The following is a 17,039-nucleotide window of genomic DNA, read 5'->3' on the forward strand; positions in this document are numbered from 1 at the left end:
GATAGATAGATAGAGCACAAGCATATATGTACCTCAGGAGATTATTGTTCAAAAGTATGAGAAATGGGTTCACAATCCAGGGGCCAAAGATTCCCTAAACCTCTCCCATCTTTGTGCATGTTCGCCCAACTCTTAGACATTCCTGAGCTTTGGATCTCATACCCTTCTTTGAGCTGACTAGCCAATCATGTCAGACTGTGAGGTCCTGCTCCCATCAGTGGGATGAGACACAGCTACCTTCTGAGTTAGGGATAAAAGAGGCCAGTTTTGGTCATGGCTCACCCTTTTTGCAAAATGAAATTGCCTTGCGGGGTTACTTTCACTTGTTTGTGTGTTTCTGTTTTTCTTTTTCTATTTAAAAAAAAAAGCTCATTTTAATTTTATGTGTATGAGTGTTTTGTGTGTATACACGTATAAGCACACACACACACATTCTGAATACCGTGTATACAGTGAACACTGCATATGTGTGCAGTTTTATACAGTTGATCCCAGGAATAAATCTGTGCTGCCACCCTACAATCAAGATACAGAATGATTCTGCTACCACCCCTGAGCTGGGCGTGGTGGTACATTCCTGTAATCCTAGCACTGGTCTACAAAGTCCAGGGCAGCCAAGGCTACACAGACAAACCCTGTCTTGAAAACCAAAAAACAAACAAACAAAAAAAGGGGTGGTGGTGGCGGTGGTGGCTAGAGAGATGCTCAGAGTTTAAGAACACTGGCTGTCCTTCCAAAGATCCTGAGTTCAATTCCCAGCAACCACACGGTGGCTCCCAACCGTCCATAACAAGATCTGATGCCCTCTTCTGGCGTGCACACACATGCAGGCAGAACACTGTATAAACAAACAGACAAAATAAATCAATAAATCACACTCCTGTCCTGCACTGTTCCTCTCTTCTAGCAAAACTCAACCCATATCCCTAGTATTGTGCTCTGTAGATGTTCTATAGAGCCAGCAAAGTGTTAAACAGGTTTTTGTTTTGTTGTTGTTTGAGACAGAGTTTCACTGGCTGGCTTGGAACTTAATATGTATACCAGGTGGCCTTGAACCGAAGAAATCTATCTACCTCCTAAGTGCTGGGATTAAGGAGTGGTCCACAGGAAGGAGTGCATTAAAACAGGTAAAAACTTGATGGTAAGATCTACAGGCTTATGTAACATCATCACTGGAGAAATTTGTTGGTGAGTTTTTAGGGTAAATGTGTTCTCTTTTTGCAGCCTCCAGGGTGTCTATAATTATTTCAAAATAACATAGTTAACAGAGGGGTTGTGCTGCCCAAGGTCCTCAGTACCTACACATACAGTAAAAAGAATAATGATGTGTATAATTCCACAATATATATTTTATAGGAACACATAAGAATAAAATCATGGCCTGTTTTAGTGGTGTATATCTGATCTACATAAAGGGTTTGAGGCCAGCCAGAGCTATACAATGAAATCCTGTCTCAAAAAGAAGAGAGAGAAGACTGTTATGCATGTATCATGGCTTCTTTTATGTCAAGTTGATAACTAGCTAGAGTCATCAAAGAGGAGAGAGCCTCAGCTGAGGAGATGTCTCCATAAGATCAGGCTGCTTGGCAAGCCTGTGGGGTTTTGTTTTGTTTTTTTTTCAAGACAGTTTCTTTGTGCAGCCCTGGCAGAACTGGTGCTGTAGACCAGGCTGGCCTTGAACTCCTAGAGATCCATTTTTCTCTGCCTCTCAAGTTCTGGGATTAAAGGTGTGTGCCCCTACCCCAACCCTTGGCTGGGCAGTTTTTAAATTCGTGATGGAAGGGAGATGGCCCAGCACATTGTGGGTGGTGCCATCCTGGGCTAGTGGTCCAGCCCAGAAAGCAGGCTGAGCAAGCCACGGGAAGTAAGCCAGCAAGCAGCATCCCTCCATCTTGCCTTCCAGGTTTTGCCGTTTATGTTTCTGTCCCGACTTCCTTCAGTGATGGACTAAAATTTGGAATTGTAAGCAAAATTAACCTTTTCCTCCTCAACCTGCTTTTGGTCTTAGCATTTCATCATAGCAACAGTAATCCAAACTCAGACAGCATATTAAATCCCTTGGTATGGTAGTCTATGGGGGAAGGGAAGAGGAAAGAGAATGAAAGATGAACCCAGCTACTTTAATCAAAGAGTGACTGCAGTTGAGCCAATGGTGATTAGGTGCGGCGAACTGGAACGTTATTGACTCCAGCCTTCCCACACCTGAGGTCATGTGGTGGAAGGGGGGGGTATTGACAGGACGTCGGCAGGGTGGATCAATAATGGTAAAGACCTGCCCCTTTTTAATGGGACCTTTTGTAACGATGTGAAATATTTTCCCCTTTGCCCAATAAAAGGAAGGTTGGAAGAGAAGCAGGAGAAACAGTGATGAGGAACAAAGAAGTTGGGGAGTAGGGTATGTTCTCTTGAGAGCAGTAGGTTAATGAAGGAATCAAGGGGGCCACAGGGAAACCAGCTGGAGTCCCCAGGCCTGGAAGAAGCCAGGATTCCTGGTGTTTTTCCGAGCAGCTGGTGCTCACGGAAATTGAAAGTACTATTTTTTTTTTTTTTTCCAAATAGCCTCCAGGGCCATGATGACCTTTGACAGGACCTCTAATTTAGCTGTACTCACAGAGTCCTTTACCATAGACTTCCCAGCAATGCAGCCGGGAAGTGATAACAGTGATAACAGAGGGGGTAGGAAGACTTCCTAAGCGAAGTGCCTAAGTGCACTCATTGCTTTAGATACAAACACAGTATATTTTATTTTACTGCTAAATTGCCTGCTCGTGAGAGGGAAGCAAAAGGAAACAAAACAGAAAGCGTCTAAAGGTTTACTGCCAAAGATGCTCATCTCCACATTACTTAAGAACCTTAATGTTCCATAGCAGAGACGAGGTTAAAAATTTATGTTGCCAGCCAGGTGTGGTGGCACAGGCCTGTAATTCCAGTGCTCATGGAGGCAGAGGCAGGCGGATTGCTGTGAGTTCGAGGTCAGCCTGGTCTATGGAGCGAGTCCAGGACAGCCAAGGCTACACAGAGAAACCCTTGTCTCAAAAAACAAAACAAAAATTTATGTTGCAGGCATGTGGGGTCGTATTCACCTTTAACCTCTGGGGACAGAGGCAGGAGAAATCTGCAGAAGCTTCAGGACAGAAGGACCTACAAAGTTAAGACTCTGCCTCAAAACAAACAAGCAAATAAATAAATAGACAGGTGTGTGTGTGTGTGTGTGTTCAGCTGGGACTGTAGCTCAGTTGGTAGAGCACTTGCCTATCATGGATAAACCCTTTTTTTCCATCTTCAGTACTCAGTGGAGATCTTCTACCACTCCCTCGTCCCAGAGACTGGAGGCAGAGGAATCAGAAACTCAAGGTCCTTGCCCATTTTCTCCCCCCAAAATTCGTGCTAGTTCCCCCATCCACCCCGCCGTTGTGTTATTATTTTTCACTGTTTTCAACTCTCCCGCAGTAAACACCTGTTAAGTATCAGGTTTTGTATACAAGTCAAAATAACCACGGTGTTCTCTTTCCGCTGGAGCTCTTCCTGAGAAGGCAGGGCCTTGCACTTAGGACTCCTCTGGCCCCGGAAGAGCTGGCCCTTGGCTCTCTTAACCAGCCAGTTCTGGCCAGCTCAGCCACTTACATGCCCAGAACTGGTTGTTTCAGGAACCGCCCAGAAAACTGCTGTCTCTTTCTGGAAGATAGGAGAACCAGGACGCAAGGGTTGCAGAGGGACGGGCCAAGGTCACTTGATAGAGGCTGTTTATATTTATACCTATCTCTCCCAACTCGCTGTAGGGCGCAGGTTTATGGGCGGGGCCGCGAGTGGTTTCTTAGGCGCTCTGCCCTCCCCTCTCTCCCTCGCCTCCACTGTAAACAATACTACCATTATCGAGGGTTGACCAAGTGCCAGGTGTGTGCTCCTCATCTCGACGCTGTGAGGTCCCTGTTGGTTTCATGCCCACTTCGCAGGTGAGCTAAGGCTCAGAGAGGTTAAGACACTCGCCCCAGCGGATCACAGAGCTGGCGGATCTGGGTTCTAACTCTGGAGAGGGAGTAGATTCCAGCTAGGGCGACCACCAGCGAGTCCGAGCATGCCAAGGTCAGAGAAGGTGCAGCCCAGTGTACTTCGGCCTTCGTGGGCTGCACAGCCATGGAGGGGGGGGGCGGTGTCCCTGGTCCAACGTGGGGTAGCATCGTGTCCAGGGCTGCTGGATCAGGCTGCAGGGCCGCCGAGCGGTGGCAGCGAAGCCCAGGAGGGCGCCTGCGGACAATTCCCGAAAACCCGAGCGGGCGGGGCGGGGCGGGGCTTGGCCGCTGCCCATCATTTCCGGGGACACCGCGCAGGACGCAGGCTGCTGTTCACGGGACACTCCGGGTCCCCAGGGACCACGACAGGACGGCCCGGCAGCGGGGATGAGCCTGTGAAACTGCGGCGCCGCGCGGAGGTAGCCCTGTCGTGGGAGGGAACTCCTTCCAGGTAGGGGACCGGACGAGGTGGGAACCGAGGTCTGGGGGTAGTAGGACAGGCCCAAGCCTTCGCCGCCGCCCCCCACCTTCCTCCCGCCCCTCTCTCCCAAGAGGGCGCCACCTGCATGCTCTGATGGGCACCAGCCGGGGCCAGTGGGGGAGCCTGTTGCCATGGCAGCGCAGGAGGTTGGGCCCATGTTCCATGGCCACCGTGGGCCTCTGCGCGAATCCTTTTACAGTGTCTTTCAACACCGCCCCCTACTCCCTGAGCCCGAAGAAAAATGACTAGGAAAAAGGCCTTGGGCCCCTCCTGAACGGGTGCAGTTGTGACCTCTGAGTTAGGGCTTTTGTCATGGCTTCTTTCTTCTCTCTGAATAACAAGGTGGATTAAGGGCCAGGAGGAGGAAGTTGGGGTCCTGGGAAGGAGGCCTTTGCCTCTCCTTGGCTGTTCTAGTCTAGCACAAGAGGCTCAGGAGGCCTGGATCACTTCGGGAAGGCCACTGAACACACATTCCCTCACCTGTCATGTGAATATGTTACTGAAGAATCACAGGCAGGGCTGGTGAGATGGCTCCGCAGATAGGCTCCGACTGGCCGAGTCCAAGGACCTGAGTTCTGTTTCCAGGACTCCGAAAGAGAGCGCCGACTCCTACACATAATCCTCTGACTTCCACATGTTGCAGCACAGCACATACTCACGGCCATCACATATGCAGACACTCACGCAATAAATAATAAGTAAATCCAGAATTGAAAGGAAAGGAAAAAAAAAGAAGAATCAGGACTCGCATAAGGGTCGACCACAATAAGATCTGGGTGCTTTGGAACTGGAGGAGACTTAGAAATCACCTTTTCCCTTCCCTTCATTTTCACAGTGGAAGCTGGACCCAGAGACATTCCGGTTTTTTTTGTTTTTTCCCCCAGGTGATTCAGTGAGTTGGTGGGAGGGTCAGGATTTGAACTCAGTCTCTCGGACTCCAAGGCTGTGCCTGAGAGTGATTTTTTTTTTTCTGAAGCTTAGAGAAGTAGGAGTTATATCTTTTTTGCACCAAAGGTCCTGAAGTCTTAGTGACAGGTGATCTAAAGATGGAGTGGGGTGTGTGTGGCAGAAGGCTTATCGGATAAACTTGCCTGTCTCATGACCTGCGTCTGATCCCAGGTCCCACATAGTGGAAGGAGAGCACAAGGTTTAATAGCGGGTCTGAGGCCCTAGATGCAATCCCCAGGACCAAAAGGAAATAAATAATGAGATGAAAATAAGTGAGGGCTGGGTGTGGTGGTACACATCTGTCCTAGCACTGGAGAGGTAGAGGCAGGAAGATTAAGGGTTCGAGGATATCCTCAGACACAAGTAGAGGCCAGCTTGAGGTACATGAGATCCCGTCTCAAACACCAAACAGACAAATGAAAACACCTGAGATCCCAGGGCACAAGACCTATATGCACCAGGAAGACTTTCAGCTCTGCCTGGGGCAACTGGGGCAACCTGCATTTCCTGCCATCTTTGGGTTATTCGCAATATCCCCGTCATAATTTTATTGTATATGTCTTATATACATCTTAGGTTGTCATATGACTTTTTGGTATCATGTAATTCAGGCTGGCCTTGAACTCCCTATGTTAACAAGGATGACCTTAAACCCCTGGCTCTCGTGCCTCCGCTTCCTGAGGGCTGGGATTACAGGCATGCACTACTGTGAGCTGTTACACGCTGGGAATCCAACCCAGGGCTTGGTCCTTGTTAAGCAAGTGTTCTACCAACTTCGCTACATTCCCCAGGCCCTGGACCCTCAGTTTAATGTCTGACAGGAGCCAAGCATTCAGACACCCTCCAGCAAAGCTTTTCTCTTGTGGAGCCAATAAAGCTGCTAAGAAGAATCGGAACAAGAAAACCCTGGGCTGCCCTAAGGCAGGGAGATGGCACCATCACCCTCCCTTTCCTGTGCCCCTTCTTCTCCTTCTTCTTCCTCTTCTTCTTCCTCTTCCTCTTCTTCCTTTGTTTGTTTCAAGTCAGGGTTTCTTTGATTAGCTCTGGGGCTGTCCTGGACTTGCTATGTAGAACAGACTGGCCTCAAACTCACAGAGATCCGCCTGCCTCTGCCTCCCAAGTGCTGGGATTAAGTCATGTGCAACCATGTCCAGCCCGTGGTGCCTTTTTCTTTTTCTTTATCAATTTGTTTATTTAATCACTTTACTGCCTGATCGAAGCCCCCTCCCTCCTCTCCTACCAGTGGTTTCTTTTCTTATTCACATTCTTTAAAAAGGTAGAGGGGGAAAGGTTCCGGGAAGGAACACTGTAATGAATCACTTGGGAATGATTTGAGATGTCAGCAAGAGCAGAAAACTCATTTGTTCATTTAGTCAACATTTACTGGGTACTCGCTGGTTCCAAGCTCTGCCCTGCGGCTGGACATTTAAAAACTCGAGTTAGGCGGGTCTGCTTTCTGCACTCCAGGAGTTTAAGGCAGGGATGGGAGGAGAGGGATAAGATGTGTAAATGAGTGCCTTACTGAAAATCCGAGCCAAGGGCAGAAGGAGCCCTGAGGAAAAACTCCGGAAATGGGTTGAAAAAGGAAGGATCTAGTCTGTGCAGCAGGGGAATCCTCCTGGAGTCCTGCCAGGCTTGCTGCCACCCCTGCCTTTGTATGAGACAGGGAATGAGTGATGGAAAGGGTCTAAAGAAATGTAGACCAGGATTGGTAGGCTCCACCAGGAAGCATTTGATGAATCCTGACGAATTATGAGCTCCTTGCCTGCAAAAACTGTGTTCATTTCTGTCTTTTTTTGAGGCAGGCTTAGAAGGCAGCGAGTGAACAGAAATGGTGTTGGATGAATGAATGAAAGGAGGGATAAGGGAGGGAGGGAGAGAAGGAAGACAGCTAGTTGTATGATCAGAAGTAGTTTGCAGGTTGAGACAAAACCTGGTTGACATTCTGCTTCTAGGTTTGGTGTCCGCGTGCGTTGGGAGCCAGCAGATCCATTGGCCCAAAGTCTTCACCCCGAGCACGAGAGGCCATAGGAAGGCCCTGAGCCTCTGCGTGCAGCTTGTCATCTGTGTAGTGGGAGTGCAATCCCGTAACTCTGATTTCCCTCCGCTGCGAGGATTAACGCTGATTAAATGCGACGGAGATCAGCATAATGCCCTACTTACAGTCACTGCTAAGTAAAATATTACCTGAATAACTGTCAGGTTTGATTTAGGTGTGTGGGGAGTGGGGGGCGGTTGCCAAACACCTCACGTGGAGCTTATACACAGCTATTCCAAACAAAGGATGATTTCTTTTCACCTGATGGATGGTTACAGCTGGGTGTGGTGCTGCACACCTGTAATTCCAGCACCTTGGGAGGCTGAGGCAGAGGGTTTGTGGTGCGCCTGGGTCAAGTTTAGGTCCAGTCTAGGATATATGGTAAGACTCTGTCTCAAAACCAGAGCCAACAACAACAAACAGAAAAAAAGAGAAGAGCCGGGCAGTGGTGGCGCACACCTTTAATCCTAGCGCTCGGGAAGGCAGAGGCAGGCAGATCTCTGTGAGTTCGAGGCCAGTGTGGTCTACTAGTGAGTCCAGGACAGCAGCCGCTACACAGAGAAACCCTGTTTTGAAAAACCAAATTCAGAGAGAGAGAGAGAGAGAAGAGAGTTTTGTTTTGTTTTGTTTCTTCCCCAGCGGGTTTCTCCATGTAGCCCCAGTGGTCCTCCTGGACTTCGAGCTGGGCACCAGGCTGGCTTTGAACTCACAGAGTTCTGCCTGCCTCTGCCTCCCACATGCCTAGCAAGACAGGGTTCTTCACCCTATAGGATGTGTGACAAAAGCAAAGGAACTTTTCTGGAGCATGCTCAGCACGCGCTCTAAGAACTAAGCTGCATCTCCAGTCCTTGATAAGGAATTTTTTTTTTAAGGTTTTAAAGTTTTATTTTATGTGTCCGAGTGTTTTGCCACATGTATGTGAACCACATTGTGCATGGTGCCCAGGAGCGGAGTCAGAAGGTGCGGGGGGGGGGCCCCTTGAAGTAGAGTTAGGTGTGGTTATGAGCCTCTGTGTGCGTGCTGGGAACGGAACCCAGGTCCTCTGCAAGAACCACAAACACCCCTCACCACGGAGCCATCTCTCCAGCGCTGTCAGGGATCTTTGTGTAGTTAGATGAAGCTCTGGTACCTGTTCTCCAGAAGAGGCACATCAGTGCCCTGAATTCCACACTGGAGTAAGGGCTTCTGCTCCGCTGCACTGGCCACATGCTGTGGCGACAGGCCTATGAGGCATTCCTGGGTGAGGTACCAGAAGATCACAGCATTATGCTGGAAACCCGTGTCTGCTCTTTCACGGGGTTATGAAAGCCATGGAGGGTGGCACATAAGCCTACTCCAAGCTTCTGCTGGATTCAAACCCCAGAGATCCAGAGGTACCTCAATCACCAAGCACATCTGCCAGTAGGAATCCCTGGGATTTTCTAGTATTGCCAGAGGACCCACCAGGCAGGATGCTACATTCTACCATCTCTGTGAATGTGTCCCCTGATATGATTTTTTTTTTTTTTTTTTTTTTGAGACACAGTTTCTCTGTGTAGTCTTGGTTGTCCTGGACTCATTTTGTAGACCAGGCTGGTCTTGAACTCATAGCCATCTACCTGCCTCTGCCTCCCCCGACTGCTGGGATTGAAGGGGTACGCCACTGCGCCTGGCCTGATACCATTTCTTTAGGTTCCGTACTGCCACGGTGGAACATTTCTCAGAATGCCCACCCTGGCAAGACAGATTGATGGAACCACTGTTGGCACTGCAGGCGGTCAGTGGCAACAACCCGTCTCCTATCTCCACCACGCTCCCAAGACACGCTTGTCCCTGCTTACTCTCTTGGTTCAGTATGGCAGCCAAAGTGTGGGAGATGTGTCGGCCAGGGTGATTCAAGATGACAGAAGCTCTGGAGCTAAAAAGCTCTCTTCTGTGGAAAGGAAGCATGAAGGGGAGAGCCTCAAGACTCTGGGAAGGAAGCTTGGTTTCCTGGGGATGGCGGCATGGCAATGACCTTCCTAAGGCAGGGGTCTGGGCCTCATAGTAGATTTAAGAGGGAAAGAACCTGATAGCAAATTGGGAGATAGGTTTAAGTATTTTTTTTTTTTTTTTTATGTTTGCTCTTTTGAGACAGGGTCTTGCTAAGTAGCCCTACCTGACCTGTAACTCAATCTGTGACCTCAGCTGGCCTTGGAATTTCCAGTGATCCTCCTGCCTCAGCCTCTCAAGGATTGCAAGCATGAGCCTATACCTGACTTTTTGACCTGAAATCTCGAGAAGAGAACAAGGTTTCATAAGCTGGATTGGAAGCTGAGCCTCTGCCAGGCCCTCGGCCCCCTGACCCTATCCTCACCTGGCCCAGGATCCCCGCCTTCCACCCTCAGAGGCTGCAGCGGTTTGAGGGTGGCGGAGTCACTGAGCAGTCACTGTTTCAGGGATCAGCCAGGCTCGTCCCCCTGACCGGGCAGGCCTATAGGCGCAGACAGCACCCCCTGAACTCCTGCCGGGGAACCCAGGAGTGACAGTGGCAGCGTCATGTTCCACCCTGCCTGGGCAGGGACAGGCTGAGCCCTGCTGGTTGCACCACAGCCCTGTCGGGTGGGGGGATCTCCTCCCAGGGAGTGGCCAGCTCAGGTCCTAACAGGCCCAGTGGGGGCGGAGGTGTGTGGTGGGCTGCTTGCCACGGTAGGCACACCCAGGGCTTGGGCTGGGCAGGCTGGTTCCTTCCCTCCAGGTGAGTTGCAGCCTCAGCACCAGAAGTCTGCAGGAGGCAGCCGAACCCGAGGGAGCACCAGGAAGGGGCTTCTAAGACTCTTACTTTGTTGAGGTCATAGGGTGACCTTTCAGATGGGGAGGCAATAACAGTCTGGGACATGGGGTGTTCACAGTGCCGCTGACGGCTCTGTCTGTGGTGCTGTCTTATCATGTCCCCTAATCATGCCATAAAGCGCTGCATTGTTACTGATGCCAGGAGAAGCAGCTGCCCCTAAAGGGACTGTGGTCTTCTCCAAGCCCATACATAATGGGTAGTGATGAATTCTTCTCTGATGTATGCTCAGCCACTGAGTTCTACCACTTAACTGGGCTCACGTGGGTGGTGAGGGGCTACAGCGAAGGGCTTATAGGGGGAAGCTTGTTTGGGAAGCGATGAGGCAGCCAGACCCTGTTGAAAGCTATCTGAGAAAGCTGAAGTTAGCACTGACCCTCCCTGGATAGATGCCCTCTGGGGCAGAGGGTGCTGCCTTATCCAGGGAAGTGCCCAGCTCCCAGGACCTGGCAGTCATTGGATGATTTAAAAGCACACCAGGACTGTGTCTGCCGCTGTGACTTCCTCATCCAAGTGTGTTGTTGCTGCAGCCTGAGTTGCTGCCCCGGGCAGGAGACACAGCCTCGTGCCTAACCAGGGCAGGGTGGGGGACTGCAGCTGCAGATTGGCATAAGAGGAGGGCTTGGGGCTACAAGGGGATGGTGGCAGGGGGCCAGGGCCTTAGGGAGCTGGGCTGCAGCCAGTTTATGCCTGAGACCTTTACTAGGCAGCCTGCCAGTCAGCACCCAGGGGTGGGGGAGGGGTAGGAGGTGCCTGAACGCTGTCCAAGGAGGGGTGGGTGGGACCTTTGGGTTCAAGCTTCACTGGGCTTGGCAGGAGGCTCCTCCCCCGCGTGGCACAAACAAAGCTACAAATCCAGAGTAGAGCCTGGCTCCCCTGGGTGGGAGTCAGAGGGGGCAGACCTGGCAGGAGCTCATTGGCTGGCTTCACACATGCCGGAGGACATCTTCCTGCCTGCACCTGGGTAGAGGCTGTAGCAGGGGCTGAGGGACGAGCGGTGACTGTGACAGCTCGTTTGTGAGGAACAGAGAGAAGCGAGGCCACAGCCAGATAGATGTGTTTGCTCATTTTCTGTTTTCATTCTTACTTCCCTTTATTTCCTCTTTCTTCCCTTTAGTCTCTCCTGCTGTTCTATCAGTCTGTGCCCTCATAACAGGTATAAAATCTAAGCTTAGAGCTGGGCACACTGGCACACTCCTACATTCCCAGCACTGGGAAGGTAAAGGCAGGAGATCTGGAGCACAAGGCCAGTGTGGCCTGCATAGCGAGTCATAGGCCAGCTTGGGCTACGTAAGTGAGGCTATCTAAAAACAAAAAGCTTCACTATAGCAAAATGCATAGATCTTAAGGTCATAAAGCTCAGAACATTCTAACATTTGTACACACTTGAAAATCCAACGCCAGATCAAGATCTAGAATCTATCTGTCATCTCTAAAGTTTCTTCATCTGCCTTGGAGGCATGTGCCCACTGGTCTCTGACATCTCTCACCACACAGCAAGTTTGTCTGGGTGACTGCTGCTGCTGCTCCTCCTCCACCACCACCTCCTCCTTTTGGTTTCTCCGGACAGGGTTTGCCAGTGTAACCCTGGCTGTTCTGGAACTCAGTATGTAGACCAGGCTGACCTTGAATGCAGAAATCCACCTGCCTCTGCCTCCCTGAGTGCTGGGATTAAAGGTGTGCACCACCGCCAGGCTTGTCTGGGCTTCTTTATAATATATTCTTATGAACATTTTACATCTCATTCTTGCACCCGTGAGTGTGTGTGTATATGTCTGTGGAGGTGGGTATGGGTAGACAGACAGACAGACAGACAGACAGGATGGGAGGAAGAATGAAGGCCTGTGAGTGCAGGTGGACAGAGAGGCAAACAACTTATGGATGACTTCATCTTGCAGGCCGGGGCATGGAGGAAGTATTGCTTTTTTTTTTTTTTCTTGTTCTATTTTTTTTGGTATTCTCTTTCCAAGCTGCCCCCCTGAGTTCTTTGTAAACACTGACATCTGGCTGAAAAACACTTGCCTACATCCAAGCATGGCAGAGGGGAACAGGAGACACATCCTTGGCTTGGGAACTACTCCTCAGCCTACAGGAAGTCAATTCAAAGGCAGTTCTTTGTCAGTCCCCCCTTCTGTTCTTTCCAGTCTGGGAGAGCACATTAGAAACCACATTAGCACACTAACAAGACAGTGTAGCCCACCAGGAGCAAGGCTGCATGTACAAGGTTTGAAGGATGCTTCCCCAGGCCAAGAGTTGGGACCTTCTTGTGGACAGCACTGTATGGTTCCTACTGGAGTGCTTTGCTAGGCGTCGGGGGAGGGGTCAGAAGACGGAAGACCTGTCACTGTTCTCTAGTGGTTTGCTGCCCAGTTGGCATAAGACATACTTTCAAAGCACATGAGCAGGATATAATTAACAACCATGAGAGGCTGCATCAGCCCCTGCCTCCTCTCCTCAGGGATGAACACAGCCCTCAGACAAGCACTTTGTTGCCAAGACACAAGAGCAGACCAATCTCCCACCGCTTTAGGGAGCTACTAATGCCCAGATTCAGGCTCTCAATAAATGCTAATGAGCAGGTAGCCATAGATCAGTCCCTGCTCTAGACTGGCGTGCGGAGCGGACAAAGGAAGTGCTGTAGCTAGCAAAAACTGATTTTTTTTTTTTTTGACAAGGATTACGTCTGCATGTGTATGGATATGTGTGTGCACATATGAGATTCTCATGCATGTTTTCACACGCACATGTGTGTGTTCGGAGGCCAGCTGACATTTGTATGTTACTCCTTAGGTGCCATCACCTTTTTCTGAGACAGGGTCTCTCACTGTTCTAGAACTTGCCAGCAGGGAGCCTCAGGGATTTGAAAGTGTCTGCCTCTGGGCTGGGATTACAAAAGTGTTCTACCATGCTTGGCCTTTTCCTTTTCTCCTCTCTCTCTCTCTCTCTCTTTTTCCACATAGCTCTGAGATCAAACTCAGGTATTCCTGCTTGCATGACAAGCATTTTACCCCCTGAACTATCTCCTTGGTCCTTGTCAAGGTTTTTTGAAAAGAAAAATTTGTAATATTCTTGTGGATAGCATGGTGAAAATGAGGGTAGAGCTGTGTAGGGAGAAGATACCTAGTCAATTGCTCAACCTGGTGGAAGGGTCTTTGGCATACCACTGGACATTCTGTTTGACAAGTCTTATTTTTTTTCCCTAGATGAAGAACTAAAAGATTGGTACAAGACATCTAATCCAAACAAATAGTTTAACCAAATCTTGCCAGCTATGTTTACACATACTCATACACACACACTTGTTTTTATTAGATAAATGGTTGAAAGTTAGTTTCCATCACAGCACATTACCTCTAAAAACATCAGAAAGTATCTCTCAACCCAGGGGACTTTATCATACCCAAGAAATACCATGTTCCTAAGTAAGAAAATGAACATTAAAATAACTGTTAAGTAGTATGTTTCAGCCTAGCACAGGACTTCAAAATTATCACCAATATACAATGCATATTTAAAAATGCCCCAGTTTGCCCCAGTTAGCTGAATGGTGGAGGCACACAGCTTTAATCCCAGCACTAGGGAGGCAGAGGCATACAGATCTTGAGTTCAAGGCCAGCTGGTCTACAGAGTGAGTTTGAGCACAGCCAGGGCTACACAGGGAAACCCGGTCTTGAAAAACAAATGAACAAACAAACAATGTCCCAGGTACTCCAGCACTTTTTCCCTTTAAAACTCAATTCAAGATTCACTTTTTTTTTTAGATTTATTATGTATACAGTATTCTGTGTGCATGTATACCTGCACGTCAGAAGATGGCACCAGATCTCATTATAGATGGTTAGGAGCCACCATGTGATTGCTGGGAATTGAACTCAGGGCCTCTGGCAGAGCAGCCAGTGCTCTTAACCTCTTGAGTTATCCTCTGAGCTATCTCTCCTGCCCCAAGATTCATGTCTTTTTCTTTGGTCTGTTAACTGTAAACAGCCCCATTTTTGTCTATCTATCTGTTTGTCTCTCTGTCTGTCTATCTTGCTCTCACCAGGTTGCCTTTTCTGATGAGCCCAGGCTGGTCATCACACAATGCTTTTCATGCTGGGTGTATCTGCGTTCATCCCTTTGGTAGGAACACTGCAGGAACTGATAATGTGACTTTCTCATGGCATCCTATGGGAGGGGGCAGTTATGTCATGTTCCTATTGCTGGTGATGTTTCTTCTGACCACTTAGTTAAGATGGTGACCACCAGATCTCTTTGGCAGAGATACATTTTCCTTTGGGCTAGTAAGTCATCAGATGTTGTTTCCAGCCACGATCTTTGCTCAGTTTTCTAATCTTTCTATTTCTACACTCACCAACCAGCATTTTAACATAAAGTTCTCTTCCCTTCTCTTTCCCTTTTTCTCTGAGTCACACTATGGACTAATGGGTTGTATTTTTAATTTGATGCATTAGAATCCATTACTTAGTACGCCATTTGGTAACCAAATTTGTCATCAGACTGTCTCTCATGTCCTTTAGGCCTCATTAGTCTTTGACGTCTCTGCTTTTAGGCCCAACAAAATGTCTTCATGCTTTCCCTTTTGCTCAGTAAAGAGCTCTCATTCCTTTTACAGGGGCTCATATGCATAAACCAAGATCTGGAGGCTAAGTCTGCACACCATTATTTTTATCAGTGACTTGATTAAAGGTCTCTAAAGGTCTAAGGAATACTTAAAATTTTACAATGACTCAAAACTAGAAAAGGGAGGTGCCAAATGCATGATACTAAGATTGATATTCAAAATAACATCTGTGGGATGAAATCTGGGTCAGAACCAATAGATTAAGCGAGACAATTTTGAAGTCTTATGTTCAGCTGAAACAGTTTATTGCATGGTCTCACGTTTGGGACACTCTTCACTAGGCAGAAACCAACATACAGAGATTGTTCCAGGTTGCTAGATAACATGAGCGCGTAGTATTCTGTGACTCTTGTTACATTCATTCACTTGGTCATTCCCTCAAACAATATTTATCGAAGGCCTACCTCCCATGTACATAGGCATGGTTCCAGGTGCTTGGGAGGTTCTGAGCAGAAGAAAGCTGTGACTTGACTTTCATTTTATTCGTGTAGTCATGTATTTAAGTTTTTGTTTGTTTGTTTGTCTTTTGAGACAGTCTCCTGTAGCTCTGGTTGACCTCTAACTTGTTTTGTATCTGAGGTTTGCCCTTGAATTCCAAGTCTTCCCATTTCCATCTTCCACGTGCTAGAATTAAAGGCATGTACCACCATTTCCAGCTGACTTTTAAAAAATTATTTTTAGCTGGAAAGTGGTAGCACATGTCTTTAATAACAGAGGCAAACCAATCTTTATGAGTTCCAGGCCAGCCTGGTCTACAGAGCAAGTTCAAGGATAGCCAAGACCACACACAGATATCCTGCCTCAAAAATAAATAAATAAATTTTAAGCCAGGCATGTGGTCCACACCTATAAATAAATAATTAAGTAAATAATAAATTTAAAGACAGGCCAATGGCACAGACCTTTAATCCCAGCACCCAGGAATCAGAGTTAGCTGGATCTCTGAGTTTTACAGAGCCACTTCCAGGACAGCCGGGGCTACACAGGGATACCCAGTCTGAAAAAAAGAAGTGTTTTTACATGTCTCTATTTATTTTGTGTCTCACACACACCAGAGAACCCAACTATGGAAGTGTATTCTCTCCTTCTACCATGTGAATTCTGGGATTGAATTCAGGTCATCAAGCTTGGCAGCAAGTGTCTACCCACTGAACTATGTCACTAGCCCCTGACTTTCCTTTTACGGACTCTGGCTACTGTGTTGAAAAGAGATTGTAGGAATAAGGGGAAAATCAGAAGACCCTTAGTGTAGCCAGGAGAGCAAGGGTGGCATTTGGGGAAGCAGTAAAATTTCAGATTATGGATTTACTAGTGGGTTTGGACAAAAGGAATAATAATAATAATAAAAAAAGACACGAGTCTATAGAAGGATGTCAGGATGTTGATGGTACAGAAATTGCGGGAGGAAGTCATGCTGTAAGAAAGACTTGAGACCATTCAAGCCCTTATCTACCCTGACTGCCACCTACCCGTGAGAGAGGTGTGGGGAGCCCTAGCGGTGGGGGTGAGCAGAGAAATGGCTCTCCGACTGCCGATATTGGCAGAGCGTGCAGAGTAGCTTCGACAATTGCAAAAGATTCTGGGCAAAATGGTCTCATTGCCACAAAAGCAACGAAGGCAGATTTTCAAGTTTTTAATTTACCCATGCACCTAGGAAAAGCTGAAACGGGTTCCCAAAACCTTGGTCTGTTTTGTTGTTGATCTCCCTCCTTATTTCCCTCTATTCCTCTGCTCAGGCTCCACCGAGTGACTTCAGATCGGGGTACCTGCGGGAAGACTCTTCAGGCGTCTCCCTCCAGCCTTAGGGAAGCCTTTTCTATGCTCAGCCACGTGCTGGTTGTGGAGAAGGTCTAGCCTCTTTGGCAGTGCAGTCCATGAAATCCTATTATCCCACTTGAACTAATTCTGCGCCGCCCCCGGGCTCCGCGTGGACAGAATTCTAAGCACGGACAACCCAGCAGAGTATCTAGATTCTGGTCCACGCGTAGCCCTTGCGGAAGTCAGGCTGGAAAGCCACCAGTCCCTGAGAGCGCACGGCTTCCAAGCGCGGGTGGGGGTGGGTAGGCGGCGAGTGGGGCAGGGTCCCCGGGGGCCGGAAGGAGGGCGGGTCCGAGTGGCCTCGCGCGCTCCTG

At 48.6% G+C, this 17,039-nt stretch overlaps 1 protein-coding gene across 1 annotated transcript in view; it reads left to right on the plus strand.

The window, feature by feature from the left end:
• The first annotated feature begins 4,295 nt into the window (after nucleotides 1-4,295).
• The window catches only part of Sema4b (semaphorin 4B), a 38,727-nt gene continuing 25,983 nt past the window's right edge, over nucleotides 4,296-17,039 (plus strand). The window contains exon 1 of the mRNA XM_021653730.2: nucleotides 4,296-4,461. The gene's annotated coding sequence lies outside the window, so the exon portion shown is untranslated. The remainder of the gene's footprint in view (nucleotides 4,462-17,039) is intronic.

The sequence above is a fragment of the Meriones unguiculatus genome, chromosome 14 (genome assembly GCF_030254825.1).
Source record: "Meriones unguiculatus strain TT.TT164.6M chromosome 14, Bangor_MerUng_6.1, whole genome shotgun sequence".
Lineage (NCBI taxonomy): Eukaryota > Metazoa > Chordata > Mammalia > Rodentia > Muridae > Meriones > Meriones unguiculatus.